Source organism: Triticum dicoccoides, chromosome 7A (assembly GCF_002162155.2).
Source record: "Triticum dicoccoides isolate Atlit2015 ecotype Zavitan chromosome 7A, WEW_v2.0, whole genome shotgun sequence".
In the NCBI taxonomy this organism is placed as follows: domain Eukaryota; kingdom Viridiplantae; phylum Streptophyta; class Magnoliopsida; order Poales; family Poaceae; genus Triticum; species Triticum dicoccoides.
This window is the reverse complement of record NC_041392.1, coordinates 159,578,995-159,583,637: the sequence shown is the minus strand read 5'-3', so window position 1 is coordinate 159,583,637 and position 4,643 is coordinate 159,578,995. Positions and strand designations below refer to the sequence as shown.

The following is a 4,643-nucleotide window of genomic DNA, read 5'->3' as shown; positions in this document are numbered from 1 at the left end:
TACAATCCCCACACCCACAAGTTGAGCAGGAGAACGTGAAATTCTTAAGAGGGGCACTCATGCCTACTTGGAATCGGTGATGACAATCCACCGTCAGAGTCCTCCCCGGCCAGCAACCAGAAGCTATTGTCGGCCGGGGTGGCTCCTACTCCATGGCGACAACACGGCGTAGGGCATGGATCCTCTATGAACGGCAAGGAAACTGGGGAGAGCGACATGAAGATGTGTAATCCTCACTCTGGTCACCATCGTCCTCCTCGGGTACCTCTGTCTCCTCATCGTCGTAAGCACAATCGTGTCCCCTGGGTGCGTGGCACCGGCAATTCCATCACCACCGCCACCGCATCTTCCGCATCCGGGGCTTGTATGTGACTAATAAGCCTTTCAGCACGCCAATTAATCTGGATTAACCGACTCTGTCTCCATCATGGCCCACTACAGGATCTCGCCGGGAAAGCACCATCGTCGATGATCGGGAGTCGCTCCTCCTTTTGTTGTCTCCAAAACCACCTGGATCGCCTCATTGTGCGGTCGTATTTGTGTAGCGGTGAGATTATGTCAGCCGGTATTTCTCGGTATTGCACAGCAGCATACACATTTTAATCCAGTTGTACCTGGGGAAAACTAGCACAGAATTCAACAAAAAAAAAAGGTCAAGGTCTGACTTATCAGTCATTGTACAGATGCCATATAATCTCACCTCGAGCCGAACCCACAGCGTCGTGCTTTGTATAGGACTACTATATAGACACGTTTTTGTGTGTGTGTGTGTGTGTGTGTAGAGTAGACACGTTGACGAGACATGACGCCGTGATGGATTCAAACCCGAGTCTAACTCCCCGATGAATACGGCACGAGCACGATGGATATCCCCCGAGTCCACAATGGCAACGCCTCACCGGCCCCAATAAAAATGCCCGGTTCCCCACCCTAGCCCAACACGCAGAAAACGCTCCTGTCTCTAGATTGCTCTTCCGCCGCCGCGCCTTCTTCGCTAGGGTTTTGTTTCTTCTCCCAATCTTCTGATCAATGGCGGCCGTTGAAGGCGAGAAGAAGATGGTCACGCTCAAGAGCTCGGACGGTCAGGAGTTCGACGTCGAGGAGGCGGTAGCCATGGAGTCGCAGACCATCCGCCACATGATTGAGGATGACTGCGCTGACAACGGCATCCCGCTCCCCCAACGTCGACTCAAAGATCCTCTCCAAGGTCATTGAGTACTGCAAGAAGCACGTTCAGACCAGCCCCAAACCGGCTAACTCCGGCGCCGCCGCTGACGCCAACTCCTCCACCTCTACTGCAGACGCCGCCCCCGCCGAGGACCTCAAGAGCTTTGACGCCGAGTTCGTCAAGGTCGACCAGGCCACCATCTTCGACCTTATCCTGGCTGCAAACTACCTCAACATCAAGGGATTGCTCGACCTTACTTGCCAGACTGTTGCCGACATGATCAAGGACAAGACTCCAGAGGAGATTCGCAAGATTTTCAAGAATGACTTCACACCCGAGGAGGAGACGGAGATCCGCAAGGAGAACCAGTGGGCTTTTGAGTAGAAAGTACTAGCATCGAGGCAATGTTGCGTTGATGTTATGCTAGTATTAATCTTGTTTTTTTTAGACTTGTATGTCTACGTTTCAGCACTGTTTTTTCTATGTCTTCGTAATTGTTGTAATTATTCTGAAGTCTAAACGTCGTTTATATTCTTAAAAATAGCCTATCGTGGATGATTCGCTTGGTAACATCATCCTTGGCTGATTTATAACGTGATGAACAAAAAAAAAGACATTATGACATAAATTTGGAAACAAAATATAGGAAAAATATTGAAAGCAAATTTGAAAACCAGAGACAATGTTGATATTTTCGGCTATCTTGAAATAGCAATATTGTTTCCCTTTATATCAAGACAATGAAATACTTCTTGATCGCGTGAGTGGAATTTTGAAATAGAGGAAGAACATACAACAGAGTGTATGCACTAAAGAGGTGCTACTACTTAAAGTCTTATTGTTTGTCTTACAGTGAAGGAGTACATGTCCTTCCGTATACTTCTAGCAGCTTGTAGCTCATCTTTGCAATTTTATTGTCTCTGAGGCATGAAAGTAAAAGGGAATGAATCATATTCTTTAAATGGGTTCCGTTCTGAATATAAATTAGCAAATCGAAGACATAGACAGTTTTTACATGTGCATAACTGATAGGTTGTTCTTTTCTCATATTTTATTAGATCGGAGAATTTTAAAGATCCCTCTATCCGAAAATACTTGTCATCAAAATGAATAAAAGGGGACGTATCTAGACGTATTTTAGTTCTAGATACATCTCTTTTTATCCATTTTGATGACAAGTATTTTCGGACGGAGGGAGTACATGTTTATAGGAATGACTCAATATTCTACCAAGAACCCAAGCATGAACCCTGAGGTGATCAGTGGTGCTGCAGTGATACACTTTATTAGTGAAAATATGAAGCCATGGCTTTGAACCTCCTCTCTCTCTCTGTGTGTGTGTCTCTGTGTCTCTCTCTCTCTGTGTGTGTGTCTCTGTGGCTCTTGCCCTGTTTGGTTCAGCTTTTATGGACGGATTCCGCTGCCGCGCAGCAGAATCTGAATCAAAAGACGAACCCAGCATAATCCGATTCCAGAAATCTGCTGTCAAAATCTGAACCAAAAGCTGAAGCAGCTCAGTACGTGCTTTTCAAAATCTGATTCCGCTGCGGGTCAAAATTTGAAAAAGTTGTATCAGCTGGTTTGCCAAATGACTACATCTTTTTCACATCAGATTTTCCACAGCTATTTTTCTACAACAGATTTTTTACAGCTGCTTTTAGAAATCCACAGCCGAACCAAACAGGGCCTCTATAGGCAAAGGAAGCGGGCTGTTTCAGACAGAGGAAGTTGTTGGCTACTGGCCGAGGAGGATTAGGATTAGTACAATTAGGATAGCTCACTTGAATTGTTTTGGTTTGGATTACTACAGCAGTGCATTGATATTTGTTTCTTGGTGCAGGAGCTTCAAAATAACAGGGGACTATAGGCTTCATAGCAGCACATTTTTCTGCGATTTTCTCTCCAAATCTGAAATTATTTGGCCCCTAAATTCTAATCCGCTTGAAAAAGTCAGAGTATGATGTGTAGCATCACAACCTTGCCTCTTCCCCTTGCTCTCCTTTACAATTACAAGCATGCCAAAGACACCACAAGCCATGGCATGGTGGCCTATATGAATGAATGGGTTGGCTCAGACCAGCCTTGCTTGACATCCGTGGCTGCATACATGTGACGGGAAACGGACAGGGGATTTTGGGACTGGATTTGCAATTATACCTTTGTAAGTTTTACTGATGCAAAATTTTCCTTTGAAAGATCCCTCGAGTCATTTATCCTTTTGCTTCTTACAATTGTTTACTATCGTGAACTATTTCTATTTCTTAGAGGCAAAGTGTAGGTTCTTAATAGTGCCTAGCATGATAGAAGAGTGATATTAGTGTATCATTTCTCTGATTCAGGCTCTTCTATCCATATGGTAGGGAGGCGGCAAAGAGAGACAAGCCTTAACCGTGTGGAAGCATGAACATCAGCCTAACAAGATGGGCAATTCGGATGAGATCGAACTCAAGTGGCCTGTTCTGCACCACCCACATCATAGTCCGTTCCTTCCATTACCTTTCACCCCCAGGTTCAGTCATCCTTGAAGTTGGACAATGCGCTCTATATGTTTGATGAATGCGCTCTATATGGTACTCCCTTCATTCTAAAATATAGTGCACCCACGCTTTCCGAGGTCCAACTTTGACCATAAATTTAACCAACGAGACCAACTGCGACGGAAGAAAAAAAATTATATAATTGAAAACTTCTTTCGAATACGAATTCATTGATATAATTTTTGCTCCCGCCGCAATCGGTCTTGGTAGTTAAATTTACGGTCAAAGTTGAAGCACGTGGATAGAGAAAGCACTACATTGTGGAATGGAGGGAGTAACAGAATGATTTTTTTCAAGAATAGTTAACTATACTTTTTTGTCATTGGTGAACTAACATATGGTCGAACCGTCAATTAATTGATTATATTACATAAATTAAGACCATGTAAAAAAAAGTTTGATAGGTCTACTGAAATAGAGGCGTGGACTTGCGGGGTCTTGATCCATAATTATTGGGCTAAGGACGTATGTTGCTTTTCTTTTTCCATTGCATTGCACGGACATTTTTCTAGTATCTTCCAACTATGTTTCTCCATAGCTGGTCTACCTGAAGTGTTCTATACACTTTTGACATTTTCTAAATGCTTGATTCATATATTTTTTAAATGCATGGTTATTTTTTTTAAATACATGATCAACTTTTTCCATACACATTGTATAGATTTTTGGTGTACACGGGAAACATATTTTCTATGCACATTTAACATTTTGGAAATGCTTGATTAACATTTTTTGAAATACTTGATTAACAGTTTTCAAATGCCTGATTAATTGTTTTTAAATACATGATCAACTTTTTACATACACATTGTATATTTTTTGTATGCATGAGAAACATTTTCTCTATAGACATTTAACATTTTTCAAATGCTTGATTAACACTTGTCAAATGTTTTAGGTAAATTATTTTTTTTAATATATATTTAGAATATTTTAAA

The 4,643-nt window shown here is 42.4% G+C and overlaps 1 pseudogene; it reads left to right on the top strand.

The window, feature by feature from the left end:
* Positions 1-972: 972 nt before the first annotated feature.
* Positions 973-1,559, top strand: LOC119332588 (annotated as a pseudogene).
* Positions 1,560-4,643: the final 3,084 nt, after the last annotated feature.